Raw genomic sequence first — 17,102 nt, forward strand, 5'->3', positions numbered from 1 at the left:
TCAAATTTCCTTAAGAGTAAGAATATATGCAAACAAGAAGATTTTGCTCCAAGGGCCTAAATCCGGAAACGGATCTGTAAGTGAGACATCTTGGAATCACTGTCAACCACAGCAAGAACAGAATCCCACTGCTTGGGCTTCTCCCCAGAAATACACATAATACATACATACATACATACATATATATATATATATATATATATATATATATATATATATATATATATATATATTCTTAGTAGTGTTCAAAAAATTGAAATTTAAAAGAAGCATCTGAGTATACAAATAAATTCTACTTCTTAACACAAGAAATTTAAGTACTTTTGAAATCACGTCCTAAAATGCCAAACTTGATAACCAGTCATTCATATTCAAACAACAAAAAGATAGGAAAAGAAAAATTTACAGTTATATGTAAAGCCAGTTGCCAGGTTTCCTATTCATATGTCACTGCTCGACATTTTTTCATCTTGACATTCATGACATGTTACATTTACATTGTTGATTAGAGCCTGATCTTGAAGCATTTGTGTGCATGAATTGAGTATAGAGCTTTGTAAACAAGGACACAGCTTCAGCTAGAAGAGAAAGGGAGCTCTGGGGCTCTGCCATATAGAGACTTGCCACTCTGCCTATGGAGCTTTCTCAATTAGCTATCTTTGACCACCAGAATGTAAGACATGGATATTGAGGTGCATTGTTGCTTAACAGCTTTGACCAGTATAAACTACACTTCTCCAATAGGTTTAGACTGCACAAGTTTTACAAACAAGTTGTTGCTTCAGTATCAAAGCGTGGGAAATAAAAAATTTCAACAAAATTTATTACCGCAAATACAAAGGAAATTTTTTATTTTGACATCAAAATGATTCTATCAATTGAAAATAATCATTAATCAGCAAACAATTTAAGTTTTAAGCTCAAACCAATCCCAAAATCAATCTGGTTTTTTTATTCCTCATCCACAAATTCCTACTGAGAAGAGTACTCTTTAACACAAGTTCTTATGTATAGATTATAATTTTGTAGCAACTTCTTAATATCACATGGTCCAGTCCTTTCAAAATCAGGGAACTTAAAAAACTCCAATTTTAGCTCCATAAAATAGAAAACAAATAAAATGGTAAATCAATTTACATTACCTCATAAACCACAAAAGCCGCTCTTGAGCTATGTCTACGCCCATGAAGTAAAACTGATGAGATTCAAATGAAAAATTATCAAACAGATATACTGGAGCAGTTTGCAAGTTCGTGGCAGCATTGAAAAGTTGAATCTTAAAGTTACTAATGCTGTAGACAGTTTCAAAGATGCCACTAAAACCTACTGTTCTCCCAATTATGGACCGTGGTTTTGAGTTCAACCTGCAATATAACCGGTTAAAGGAATGAGAGTACAAACAGATACCATAAAACCATTTTGAAAAGATTTGCAGGTAAGATTGTTTTGTAGCACCAAACATTCACTAGTGCAACTTCTAGGATCACTACCTCCATAAAAAAAAATTAATAAAAAGAAAAAGCTAACAGTGTTCATAGGCTATGGATTGTTTCGCATTACCCAATTTTCCTCAATAGATTCTGTAATAACAAAAAATGAAAGCCAATTTCTATTTTCACTAAATTTTATTCTTTATTTAGAAAATATACAACGCTTTAAGCCATAATTAATTACTTAGAAAATAATCAATATGAGATTACAGCCCTCCTTTAAGGAACTTTCTTTTCAATTGTTAGGAAGATACCAAGGTAAGCAAAAGTGCTTCTGAAGGCTAATTAGACAAATGCTAAGCAACTAATAATATTCAAGTCAGATACATTGCATTGATGTAACTAAGCATATTCTCGGTTTATGCAATATCTTCATTTTAGTTTTTAGCCGTAGGCCTAAAAAAATCAGACATACTTTTGATGCGGTTTCCTACATCTTGAAGGAAATAAACCACACTGTGGAGGAAACTCCTTGAGCGAGACAGATGGAAATAAAAAAGAAAAGAAGTCACAACAAACCAATTAAAAATTTGATTCACTACCAAGAATGGTGTTCTGTGATCGTTACTTGATCCAATGTATTTTAAATATCTTCATATCTCGTGGTGATTGCTTCCCCTACTTTGCACTGTTCCATGCCATGAAACTCTTCTGCCTCGGAGTCAGAAAGCGCACAAAATATAGACATGAGAATTTGATACAAAGCAAGTACATAACTCTATAACAATAAGATTAGATGAATTAAAAAAAGGATTACTTGGTTTGTGCCATGGGTCTTCCCTATTTCTTCTTAACCTTGTTGAATGAAAAAAGGATTCAAGCATTCAAAACATTCCTAGACCCGTACGTGTTGAAAATAAAAGTTATTGAACACGGATTAAAAGGTAAACGCAATGGCATCTGAGGAAGAAAAAAAGAGGAATATAAATCTACCTATAGGTGAATCAGAATTGAACTGCCAAGAGCAAACAAAAGTAAAATGGCTTCATTTCCTTCGTCTTCTTCTTCTTTCCTTGCACATATTGGTGACTATTTCAGGTGGTTCCAGTTTTGAATGTCATTCCAAATTGGATGACTAACAATGATAGAAAGAAAAGCAAGCATTTCACATCTCATTCCCCTCCACTCCTGGTGCTACCATTACACTCTTCCCTCTCTTCCATGACACAAATCTCTTCAATCACTAAGACAAGAAATCCACACACCTTTGTTTTCATCAATCTCCTCAATGTATAACACTAAACCATGAAAATTAGCAAACTAAATTCAAAACCTAAAACATAACGTTGGAAATTACATAAGCCGAAAACAGGTCCATTACCTAGCTCACCATTCATTTGTCACCATATAATATGGATTACACATGATATGTTCCATGATGCACTTCGTTGCTTCCATTATGAAATGATAGAGAACCTGCTTCTGTGGTCCATTCTCAAATGTGCATCCATGTGGGAAAATTTGGTTCATCAAAAAATGTACATTCCTAGATATTAGAATCAAATGTTTGGTTCAAATGAGGCCAAAAAGAATTAAATATTTAGCATGAGATAATCAAGGATGGACAAAATGATAAGGAAAAACAGACAGATTATTAAGAAGAAAATATCGAGATATACCTCACAGTGGAGGAGTAAATGATCCAACTAACAAAGCCAAGGCACGTGTAGTTTCTTCTTCTTTCCTGGTGGTAATGGGCCTCTAGTACTTCACACTTTTTCATGTAACGAAATGCTTCAGACTCAAAAACAAGAAACAAGCATATGATATTTCTTTATAACTTGATAAATAGCAATTACCTAACACTATAACTTTGGTAATTTATAATTAACATTTTAAAGCCTTGATGACCCCTCTCATTCTTCTTAAGACTAACGTTACATAAATTTCTTTTCATGTGTCACCAACTTAGATTGACTACAAAAGAAAGCCAACATGTCAAGTTAAAATTTGAGTAACATTCCTTAGGTACTATTTCTTTTTTCTTTTCCTTTAACAAATGGAGATCTTCCACACTAGATTGAACCATTCGTGTCAGTGTCTTTGTGAGTTTGGTCAAAATCTTAAATTAATCTACCAAAGTCCTAATTATTATGTTTTTGAGGGATGAGTAGGATAATTAATTGAAATTTTGGTGAAATAAAGGAAGATGATGAAGAAGAAGGCATTGCCCATGACTGAATCAGAGTTGTGAAGCCGAATCAAGCTAACACTGAACCTTTCGAACACACGCTCAAATGCAAATAATTTTCACCATCACCATCCAAAAATCCGAACTTGTAGCAAACTTTATGAACCCTGAAAAGGGGGAATTTCTTGTCTTATATATCTACTCTACTATTTAAGGGGTTTCCCTTGTTTGGATTCCTCATTTTTTAGTTCAAAAATGCCCTTACACTCCTATGTTTAAGTAGAGACAAAACTAAAGAGCAATCAGGTAAAAATGCAACTCTAACTCCCACTAAAATATTGCCTAAAAAATAGGACCACTCTCCTATTAATTTTTGAATCGATTTATTCACTTATAAATTAGATTTTTAAAATAAAAATTATATCTATACAACTATTTAAAGGGTTTCTCCTATTTGGACCAGATTTTTTGTTCTAAAATGCCCCTATGTCCCTATGTTTTAGTAGAGACAAAACTAAAGGATAATTCGGTAAAAATACAACCATAACTAACACTAAAATATTGTCTAAAAAATAGGGTCACTCTCCTATTGATTTTCAAATTTATTTATCTACTTATAAATTAGATTCTCAAAAATAAAAATGATATATATATATATATATATATATATATTTTTTTTTTGCTACTACCACTAAAAAAAACAAAAGCCTCATCACACGCGCGAAGCGCGTATGATGAGGCTAGTATATTTAAAAAAATCTATAAATCTATATCATAATATTTTGCTTGCAATTGATTACTTACAACAACAATGATTTTGAAGAGACCAGCACCTTTCAACCGGTTACACATGGGGGAACTAGAAAACTGCAACCTGAAAATGCATTGTATAGGATCAGTAAATAATGTTAAACAAATGGTACCACATCAGCACTTCCAAATGAGCATTTAACAAGCAGAGGAAATTAACAAACATCATGAAAATGATCATTCCAATATCTTGATTATCAATTATATTCAAACTATAGTGAATATTTTGAACTGTTCTATACTCAAATCCACGGACAGTGGGCCAAGACAGTACTGCGTCAGAGTTTAAATTAGCTAAGAATTAACAATTACAGAAGTATATGTTTCAAAACATTAGGTTCAATGTGGACAGAACCTCAATCAGTTTATAGAGTCATTTAATAAATTTATGGAGATTAAGATATCCAATTAAAGCATTAACAAATTTGTAGTTATTTCCACATAAACAGTCATTGATCTTATAATCGACAGGCAAATGTTAAAATCTATACTATGAAGTGCGATCAGATCTTATTATTTAATACATATATCAAAAGCACGCACAAAAAAGAACTGAACCGTTGGCATCCGTGTCTGAGATTTTGGCCAAAATCTCATAAAAATTAATTACCAATTGTATTTCTTTGTTTTTTGGGGAACTTTTGATAGACAAGTAGGAAAATTAATTGATATTTAGTTCTAATAAAAAAAGAAGATGAAGCAGAAGAAGAAGAAGAGTTACCATGACTAGATCAAACTTGCATTACTGAATCATGCCAAGGAACTTCACCCACACACACAAATCATCTTTCACCATCGTCATCCAAAAATCTCTACTCGAAGCTAAAATCATGAACCTAGAAACACAGAAATCATAGGTCCTCTTCTTCAGTGTCCTCTTCTTTGTCTTCATCATTTGACTGGTCACTAAAGGGCCAAAACCCTGTGATTATTTTTTATTAGTCTAAAGTCTAAACAATTTTAGATACATCACAAGATAACTGAATCTAACCAACCACATGCTTTGCTAGTTATGTGAATACGGCAAAATACAAATCGCCTAATTCAAATTACTACGAATCTAATTAAAGTTGTTATTAATTTTTTAATCTATGGGGCTGTTTGGCAGTGAATTAGAATATTAATTGATATATTTAGTAAAATAAAAGAAGATTCCCAAGGAATAGATTGGACTTGAAACACTGAACCAAGCCAAGAATGGACTTTGCCAACACACACAGTATAGACAAAAATCATCTTTCACCATCATCATCATCCAAAAATCTCTAGTTGAAGCTAAAATTCCTGAACCCAGAAACACAGAGATCACAAGAACCATTTTAGTTCATCGTCTTTCTACATGAGCCAAAGAAAACCATATGAGTTATTTGAGATTAGTGTTATATCCATAGCCTAAAATCAAGAAAATGGAAAACCCATATAAATAGGAAACGGTAAATGAAATAGAAAAATATAGGTAGACATTGGATCTGTTTTATGTCTATATACTAGTATTATGTCTGTGCGATACACAACTTAATTAAGAATCATGTGTAAATTAATGAAAATAAAACAAATATTTTAAATAAAATAAAATTGATAATAAAAATAAAGTAATCTTTTACTCTATTTTTTTTAAAACAAAGTAACATTTTACTTTAAGTTATATAATGAATGCATATTATGTAAGATTAAGTTTTTATAAATAAATTCACCTCAAAAAATAAGTTTTTATAAATAAATAAAATCATATATAAGTCCAAAATTAATTGAATGGAATATGGTAGATAACTATGCAACTAATATAAAAGGAGATGCCTAAAAAAATATAAAGGGAGTTTGCATAATTAAAGCTCAAGTGCACATTTAAATGAAAAACCATGAATTCAATAATTTAAAAAATAATAATTTAAAGCATATTTAAGTGGTAATCTCAATGTAATAGTTAAGAATTATGAACAATCCAAATTGCTAAACATTAAAAAATAAAGTAGATAAACTAACATAATAATTGAATTTTTGTCTTTGAAAGTGAGGTAGGAGGTACCGAATTTTACCCTATCAAAACAAAATGTGTAAATATAAACTTCAAGAATTTTTTTTTTGAGAAAACTCAATACCAAGAGTATTACCAAGAGTATTGTTTGATCGAGTGCTTTGAAATCTCAATGAAACTTCCTGAAAAAAAAAAAACATGAATAATAGAAAAAACAAACAAAATTAAGCAAATATCAAATAACCCTAAAAATGATAGATACTTGGACGTTCAAAATATTAATAAAAAAAAATCATGAATCTGGCCTTATTATTTATAGTTACCTAAAAATCTAAAGATGAGAGTCATGGTATAATAAAACTATTATCCATAATCATTCTTATATTTATCCAACAAACAAAATTTCAACCACCACAAACTTCAACCAAAAAAAAAAGTTGATAAGAAGTTGTTTCTATTTAAAATAATAATTTTAAGTTGTGAAAAAGTTGATATAAGCAAAAAAAGAAAAAATCAAAATTAAAATCCAATACCTTAAAAATCAAGTTGTTAACATTAATTACAAATTTTTATTTTCTGTTATACCATAAAAATCATGTTGTTAATTAAGGTTATTAGCTTTTTATATCCAAAAATTTGATATTTATCCAAAAAATTAAATTAAAAAATATATATTTGGAAAAAAGTAGATAAAAAATTTATTATCAATTACTCCCCATGTGTATATCCTCCCAATGAAAGTTGTGATAAAGTTGATATAAGCAAAAAACAAAGAAATTTATTTAAAATCAAATACCATAAAAATCAAGTTGTTAACGTTAATTACAAATTTTTTTTTTTCTGTTTTATCGTGAAAATTATGTTGTTATTATTAGCCTTTTTTTTTTAAATCCAAAAATTTGATGTTTATCCAAAAAAATAAATTAAAACAAAATATATTTGAAAAAAAAAAACAAATTTATTAGCAATTCCTCCTCATGTGTATATCCTCCCAATGAAAATCATTTTTTATTTTTATTTTATATAAATGTTTTCTTTTTACGTGCAGTGCAGTAACTAAAAAAATTAGAAAGTTGCTACTTTTTCTTATAATACACTATACGTATATATAAAAAAGGATTAGATAGATTTGATGAAGAATTTGGATTATAACACACTGCATTAAAAAATAAGGATTAGATGAAGAATTTGGATTATAATTAAATTAAGATTTTTATCAACTTAGAAATTATAGGAGAAGAAAAATTATATATATATATATATATATATATATATTTAAACCTAAAAATCTAAGTGATTTATATAAAAAATTTCACGTACAATGCACGTGAAATATTAGATTTATCAACTTATAAATCATATCAAAATATAAAGCATATTAATTTACTAAAAATTATGTATGATAATTATATATTAATGTACTTATTAATATAATTAATATACAATAAATAAATCATAATATATATTTATATAAAAATTAACGTTAATAAAAGATAGTTCATTATCCGTTGTAATTTTTATTAATATATGTTAATTTTTACAAATTAATAAATAAATCATATAAATATTTGAGGTAATATGCAGGTGAAATATGATTTCTATTTTTTTTTATATAAATCATATCTTTCTTACATTTTTATGAAAAATCTAATAAAGATATGATTTATATCTAAGACTCTATAATTCGGGTTAGAAATTACATATCTTATATAATTTCTAAACAATCAAACTAACATTATAAAAAAAATCAATTGACAATCCGTGACAATTCTCTAAATTGGATTAAATTTAAGGAAATCAACTTAAACAAATACACAAAATATATTCAATTTGATGGAAAAAAAAAGTAGAGTAAACAAATACGTACTTGTAAGGTTGTAGGTAGAAGAAGAGAATAATAGATGTTGTACGTAAAAGAAGAGAATTTTATAAACTAAAATTCTAAACAATACGTTGCAACCTTAAACAAAATAAACTAAAGAAAAGAACAAATTAAACACTACGTTGCTGTATTTTTGTCCACTTAGAAATAATTATATATCTACATTGAAGAGTTTTATATGAACAAAAGGTCTAAAGCTAAAATTAATTGAATAGAATTTTATAAAAAAAAAAAATTCTAAACACCACGTTGCAACCTTAGACAAAATAAACTAAAAAAAAAACAAATTAAACACTATGTTGTTGTATTTTTATCCACTTAGAAATACAGCAAAGGTAATTCAATTTTAATCAAATTAAGATTTTTATCCACTTAGAAATTATAGTTGAAGAAAACTTATATATATTTTTTTCTAAAAATCTAAAAATCTAAGAAAATTTCTGCCATCTAGTGTCACCACTTGGCGCAACCACGGCATTTAAGCCCAACTTTTATTATATATAATATGATATGCAAATGATTGAGATTTTTTAAGGATATTCATTTGCATATTTATTAAGCAATTTTAGATAAATCACAAAATAGCCCAATCTAAACAATATATAATATAAATCCCCTAATGCAAATGATTGAGAACCTGATAAATTCATCAACTAGCTTCTTTTTTTTTTTTTTTTTTACAGTGGGAAATTTTGGCAGACAAGTAAATTGTTTATTAATTTAATATTAATATATTGTAAAATAAAAGAAGAAGCCCAAGGAAAAGAAGAAGAAACGTTAGAAGAAGTTACCTTTGTCTCTGCATCAGAAGAAGTTCAATTCAAACCCAATTCATCAATTCAAATCTTGATGTTAGGGATCTGGGAAATCTTGGGCCACTCCTCTCCTGCCCCTCTTTTGTAGCGTTCTGAGAGAATTGCACATTGCTTGATCTCCAATTTCTGTAATGGAGTTGTACGAAGGAAGTTCGGCAACGACTTTAACTTTGGGCAGTACTCAATTGTCCAATGTTGAAGACGTGGCATTATAGTGAATCTGTTACACTTCTTCTTCTTGTCCTCCTCCAATCCCATTCCATTCTTCCCAGTTATCGAAACCCCCAAATGTGAGAGATATCAAATTTGGGAATAGTGTTATTATTATATCTCCTTTCTCCTTCTTTTCGGATTCTTCTATTCCCATAAATTCAACCCCTAACTTTTTCAATCTTCTAATTGTATGTATTTCCAATGATTCGAGGAATCTAAGTTTCCCTAGAGGAGGCAAATGCTCTAAAGATAACTAGCAAAAATAAAGTTTTTTCAAATTGGTCAAGAACATCATCCAATTTAGAAACATTGTCGGTCCCTTGTAACTTCCAATACTTAAATGTTCCAAGTTAGGAGGTGGCTCTAAGGCATTTAGAACTAATGCATCTATCTCCCTTATTATTTCATCGCCATCCCATTCACATTTGTCAAACCATAGAGACAAAGTACGAACGCCTATCTTCTTCTTCAGTTGTGCATTTGTGGCCTCAAATGCATCTAACTCGCTCCCCAACTCAAATATTTCAAGAGTCCCTTGAAGGTGGTTCAAATTTCTTAATTCTCCCAATTTACATCTTTCGCTATCATCCTTACCATTTACAATGAAATACTTTAATTCTCTGAGAGAAGTCAATCTCCCAAACCGTCTTGGAAACTTTACATTTATCCAAGTAGGTTCGAAATCCAAATTAAAATGTCTTAGGCTAATTAGTTTATCCATCGCTTGTGGCAATTTTATGAGATCCATACTAAGAGTAAATCTAATAAATTTAATACTCAAAATTTGTAAATTGCATAGATTACAAATGGTTTCAGGCAATACATCTCCACAATAATCAACTAAATTGAAATACCTCAAATGTATGAAATTTTCCACTGCATCTGGAAGTTCTCGTAACATACAATCATATTCATATTTACAATTCAAAGTTAATGCCCTTAAACATCTAAATTGTTGGAATAAAGTAGATAAGTTATAATCACATCGATCTACATAAATGAAGGTTCGTAGATTATTTGCACTATAAATGGACTCAGGAAATTGGGCATTTTGGGGAATTTTTTAAATGCAAGTGGCGGGCAGTTTTATAATCTAGGGACAATTCTATGTTAGAATTGATTGTGAAACATTCATTTGTTGACATTAACTGCGCAAAGTCATGCACTATGTCATGCATTTTGCACCTTATTATCTTGTCATCATTTTCATCTTTCTCAAAATCTTGGAAGAAAGAGTGTATGACTAAATTTTCAAAGTAGTCTCTAGCGGTGATTTCTATCTCCATATTTGCCTTCGACTTGATATATCCTTGTGCCATCCACATAAATACCAACTCATCCCTAGAAAAGACATAGTCTTTTGGGAAAACAGCACAAAATGAGAAACATCGTCTCAATGGTGAGGATAAATCATAATAACTCAGTAACAATGGTGCATAAAGACTTTTTATTTCCTTATCTTCTAATTCCCACAAATTGCTATCCAAAATTCTCCTCCATTCTTCTTTGCTTCTCTTGAACTGCATTGGACTCCCTAGAGTCTTTGCAGCAAGTGGCAAGCCTTTGCACTTTTCTACTATTTGACTACCAAGGCCTTCTAGTTGCTCACATTCCCTAGGATCCCTATTAAAAATGCTATTTTACTAAATACCAACCAACAATCGTCTTTAGACAATGCCTTCAAATCAATTGTGCTCGCACTTCTCATGATCTCCACAACTCTACTTTTACGGGTGGTGACTAGAATTTTGCTACCTTGGGCACCACATTTGAGTGCAATTCTGAATGGCTCCCATGTTGTAGAGTCTTCCGTCCACACATCATCTAAGACAAGAAAGAACTTCCTTTCCTTAATGCTATCTCAAATTATTTTCAATAGACCATCCAATGTAGTCAAGTCAGAGGATTGAACATTAATAGATTTAAGTATTCCTTTGGCCATAGAGGATTCAACCTTCATAGATTCAAGTATTTCTTTGGCCACCTTGCACTGATCAAAAGGATTGGAAACACAAACCCACACTTTCATCTCAAAATGGGCTTGCACCTTAGGATCATTGTAGGCTAGTTGAGCAAGGGTCGTTTTTCCAATACCTCCCATGCCCACTAATGAGATGAGATTGGGGCTTCTTTCTTCTTCACTACCCTTGCCCAATAGCATGCCCACGAGATCATCCTTGATGCTATCACGACCACATATTTCAGACTCATCAACAAATGAGGTAGTTTGTGGTCGCTCAACAGGGTCATTAGTTAAATGAAACTGGTACCTATCTTTCTATTTGACAATCTCATCTAATCTTCCATTTAGTTCTTTTATCTTGTGAGCAATGTCATGACGCAAAAAAACTTTATTTGCTTGACGGAAACAACATGAAGAGGAGGGGATGAAGGAGCATACCTTCTTCTTCGGAACAATATGAGTATTATCAGCATTTTCTTTTTGCTTCTGAATTGCTAATTTGATCATTGCAGTGCTCCACTCATCCACCACGTCTTCCATCTCATAGCATGCGTTGTTGAGCTTTTCTAACCAAAGCTTCACAGCTTCTTCCGTAACTTGTCTTTTCTCAGCATCATTGAGGACTGCCGTTACTGTTTGTAGATAGCCTTTAAGCTTTTCAACTTCTTCGTCAACGCCGACGACCAACCTTATCTCTTGTTCTGCCTCTTGAGCAACGGTTAAAAAGAACTGCTTAATGAGATCGGTAACAAGTCCCTCAGCCATAGTTGGAGAGTGAAATTGCGATTGACAATACAATAAATAGAAGGAAATAAAGTATTTCTCAAATTTGGAGAAACTCAAACTAGCAAATGTACCAAACTGAAAGCTCAATGAAGCTATAATATATTCCCTATTCCTCCTAATTGGCTGTGATACTTTACTTGACTGCGGGTTCTTTCTTTTCTTTTCTTTTCTATTTTTGGTCGAGTAAAACCGAACTTGCTGTTCAAAATAATGAGGCCTACCTAACCTATAAATTATAAAGTAAAAGAAAAAGGCATATTGAAAATAACCAAAGTTTCACATAACTAGTCATGTGTGTAATTATTTTGTAATGAGAAAAAATAAATAATATATTTATTGAAATATTCGCAAAATTATATAACAAAGTATTTTTCTCATTAGAATATTTAATTTTAGGTTTATTAAACTATTAATTAAAAAAACAACTCTTTCTTATCTTGCCCTTTGCAAAACCAACTAAGGGCAAGGATTTTTTTGTATCTTTTACTAAAATAAATGAGGTCATATTGCTTTCTTTGGTGACTAGTGAAATTTTGTATTCTCTGTAAATAACAAACTATTTTTATTTACTTTCTTTTTTGTTTAAGATTTTCATCTAATTTTGTTATGAGCCAATTTATTAGTGATTGAATATAGTGGAGATAAAGTTTTCCAATCATGATAGTTGGAAAGGAAAGAGAAATGTAGAGTCTTCCTACTATTGAAAAATTGCAACTTGTAGCCCTTTATCTTAATGTGCCTTTAATCCCAAATCACTACATTACCAAATACACTCTAAGTAAACGAAGTTTTATCCCAACTTACGCTTACTTAGAGTGTATTTGGTTGGATTAGTGAGAATGAAAATAGGGAAGGAAAAAGATGAGAGAAAATAGAGTAGAAGAAAATCATGTGATGGGAAGTTTTCTCTTGGGGCCCAAACTTGAGGAAGACAAAATGTCAAGATTGCCCCTGCTTCTTCTAAATTCTACTTTTAATAATAAAAACATAATGGTAATTAATTCACTATTCTTCCACTTTTTGATCCTCTCTGCTAAACACACATGATGGAAAACACATATATTTTTTATCCTTCCATTTTTTCTATTTTTTCAACAAGTTTTATTCTCTCACTTTTTCACCTTCCCAACCAAACAGGGCCATGGAAAATTGTTCAACCCTTGTTGGTAATGGTAAGGAAAACTTGATATTGTTCCTAACTCGATAGATAGGAGAGTAGGTATCTCATGGGTCTTTCTCTCACAACATGTGATACATGTGTAGGACCCACACAAGATGTGAGAGAATGCTAAGAGTATTTAAATTTTTTTTTAAAGATGGAATTGCGTGAAATCTGCGTTTTTTTTATTTTTAGTAGTATTTAATAACTTTTAATTAAAAAGTCAAAGTAACATTTCGTTTGTTTCGGGACCTTTCTTAGAAAAAATAGTTTTTAATTATGCAATTATCTCAAAATTTCTGTTCTTGGTAAAGTTTACTATTTTGCTACCTAATTTCGTAATTAACACTAATTAGTGTATTGGTGGCCATTTTCCTAGTCACCATAGGTTTTCTTTTACTATTTGAGCTTATTGTAGCCTCTTAGACAATTCAATTATTAGGTTAACTAAAATTCAGACTTCTATTTATTGTTTCTCTATGGTGGATTCCAAAATCCTATTATCTCGTGAATTCAAGAAAACCCTCATGAATTTGAGATTATTTTCTTGAAACGAACGTGTTTTTTTTTTTTTTTTTTGTGAGTAAAAACGTATTTTGTTTCTTGTAAGTATTCCAATGCATATATTAGGCTTGATGGCCTACAAGTACGGTTACAATAGAAAATTTATAATGGCTACATGTTTGTAATATGAATAGTGTATTGCAATGAATATAGGTATGGATAGGAGATAAATCCTAAAGTAATCATACATTAAACAAGTGTATACAGGGCTTACAATACAAGTGGAACCACAATTCTTTTGCAAGCACACCATGTAAGATTAGACTTGGTTAATTTTAATTAATAATGATTTGGCCTAGATATCTTTTTAACGTGCCCTATTGACAAAGATGAAGGGGGTATAGTGTAGACCCTAGCGGCAGCATCCAGAGCACAAAGTGTCAAACATGGGGTTTTAATTTCCAAGAAATTTGCAAGATGTCGGCTACTCTAGTTCTTCTTGAACACACAAAAGACAAAACGGTAAACACATTTAGCTTGATAGCCAGTTTATTCCAGAGAACATTTACTGCAGATTGGTTTCTCTGTCATATTCTTTTGCTTTTTCTATTTGAAATCTCTCTTTTTCATATTCGATTTTTTGAACAAATCACTAACCTTACTTAACCTTTAGGTAAGAATCCATTTCATAGCCTTATCAGCAAGCTAGGTATTACTCACTTACTCAATTACGAGGTATTCGAAATTCAAGTATGAAAATATTCTCCCACACTTTTAGCCTAAACTATACTTTGGGATTTGTTAACTATCAATATTCTGAAGTCTGTTGTAAGACAAGTATATATTCAGATAAATGTAAAGCTTAGATTATATTCCACGGCCTGACCCAGGAATGGATTAACTTAGGCAAAATCAGGCTTCATTTAAAAGCCCAAACAAATTCAATTTTTGGACAAAAAGTCCACAGCTTAATTAATTTTTTTTTAAAAAGATAAATTAAATATAATACCTACAAAATACATATTATATAATTATATTTATTATCTTATTGTCTCATATCATAGATTTTCAAAACTTGTAACGAAGATTATATACACCATTAAACTGAATCCATTATTCCATTTCCTCTACTCATCAGATATATAGTTCCAAGAGTGCCCATTCTCGTTAGCTTTTAGCACAAAATCTTGAATGCTTTTTTTTTTTTTCAAACTCACCAAAGACTCGGTCTCTATGAATTTTAGATGCATGTAACTTGCCCACATATTTTTCCTAGTCCAACTACTTACAAGGGTTGCCAATTCGCTTAATCATTTACAAGGAATCTTATGCTCTAGAAGAATACTTGGTTTTGGGATTGAAATAAAACTTAGACTTTGTTAAAATTTATCACTAGGCCTGAATTATTTTGTGAAATAGATGTGTTACAAAATTTTTATGAAATGCCAAATAAACTTTTGCACCATTTCATTTCTTTGAAATAAAGTAAATAAAGAAAAATTATCAGGCCAATGAAAGATGCGGACAAGTGATCACTATCATGAAATAAAGTAATGTCTCAATAACATTATTCGATAATTAAATAAAGAAGAAGTTGGAATATTGTAAATAATAACAAAAAAGAGTAATTTATGAAAAACATGGCGAAGGTACAGCAGTTTAGGATATGTATCACAACAGTTCTTGGAACAGAAACATTTTGATATTCATCATTGATCAAAATATAATCACATTTTGATATACATCTTCTTCTTCTTAAAAAAAAAAAAAAAAAAAAAAAACTTCTAACAAATCTCAGCTAGACACCTAGACTAAACTACTTAGCTCCCATTTCATCTGCCACCATATATATAGTATGGCTCTGTGGCGGCGCCACATTGGTTTGAGGGGTTCAATTGAACACCCTAACTGGGGACAAATTTTTTTATTTTATTATTATATATAATACTTTTATAATATTTTAGTTATGATGACCCTAAAATAAAAATTTAAACCCTCTAAGAGAAACCCAATAGCAAACCAATTCAACACCAACCTTTATCTTGACTTCTTTTTTTTTTTTTTGAGAAACAAACACACACACTAAAAGTGTAAACAATTTGATCTAAAATTTGGAAAATAAAATTAGTGATTTGTTGATCTTAATTCTTAGAAAAAAAAACAATTAAGTGAGCAGTAATTTGTAAACACTAAAAGCTAATTAAGTATGTGGCTGTGGTAGTGAGGTGTGGTGTGGGACAATGGGGATTGGGGAGTGAATAATTTTTTTTTCCTTAATGATTGTATTGTTGTGTTGAATTTTTAATAGAGTAATGTAAAAGACAAACAAAAATTCTTCTCTATGAATTACAAAGACCAATAATAATTTTTCGTAGTTGAATGGAATCGTTAAATAAAAGAATTGAAAAAAGTAAAGATAAAATCTAATAAATAACAAATTAAAGTATTCTAAGAAAAAATAATTAAAGTTCACTAAACAACAATAACTAATAACTGTATTAGTACTTTATTATAGTAAGGATTTTCAAGATTTAATCTTAGCAACAATAATTAATATTTAATTTCATTATACTAAGAAACAATATGTCCAATGAACTTAAAGTTTATCTTTTATTCTATTTCTAGTAGTATGAATAAATTTTTTATAAGGAAATCATATGTTTCCACAAGATTCATCTCCTATTTATGATTCATCTTCTAAAAGAACTTGTGTTGACTTGAAAATTTTTCCTTCAGATCATGGGTTACAACTTATGAGAAAACACCTAGCTATTATATTATCCTAATAATCAAGATGAAATTAGAAAATATAATTTACAAAGAGACCATTGTCAACCTCTTCAACATGAATTTAACTGAACTCCCTAAAAATTATTCCTAGAGCCTCCTGATTATGGCTTACTCAGGAAATGGCCATGATACACTACTTCAATGTTGCCATATGATTTGATAAATGAGCTTCTTTTGTGGTGCTTTCTAAAATGTGTATCCATGAATGACAATTAGCTTTATCAGAAAATTTACTTTGGAAAATATGATGTTTGGTTTAAATGAGGCCAAAAGAGAATTTGTTATTCAACATGAGCTTTTTATGGATGGAGAAAATATATATAATATGTTGAGACAAATCAACATAACATTTCGGTTCATTCAAGTCCACTTCAATCTATTTTGGTCCACTTCGATGATGCTTAAGGAAGAGTGGTTTGTGTAGAAAGGATTTGTTTCACTGAAAATTATGTCACATTCTTAGAGTAATGTTGATAGGTTATTAATAAAATTACATTTTTCTTATGTTATTAAAGTCATGTATTTTGTTTTTTTGATATAAGTGATGGATTAGCTTATATTTACCTCCTTTTTTTAGGTCATTC

At 30.3% G+C, this 17,102-nt stretch overlaps 1 pseudogene; it reads right to left on the bottom strand.

Moving 5' to 3' along the window:
* Positions 1-9,127: 9,127 nt before the first annotated feature.
* On the bottom strand, positions 9,128-12,044 carry LOC142627873 (putative disease resistance protein RGA3; annotated as a pseudogene).
* Positions 12,045-17,102: the final 5,058 nt, after the last annotated feature.

Source organism: Castanea sativa, chromosome 3, assembly GCF_040712315.1.
Source record: "Castanea sativa cultivar Marrone di Chiusa Pesio chromosome 3, ASM4071231v1".
Taxonomy (NCBI): domain Eukaryota; kingdom Viridiplantae; phylum Streptophyta; class Magnoliopsida; order Fagales; family Fagaceae; genus Castanea; species Castanea sativa.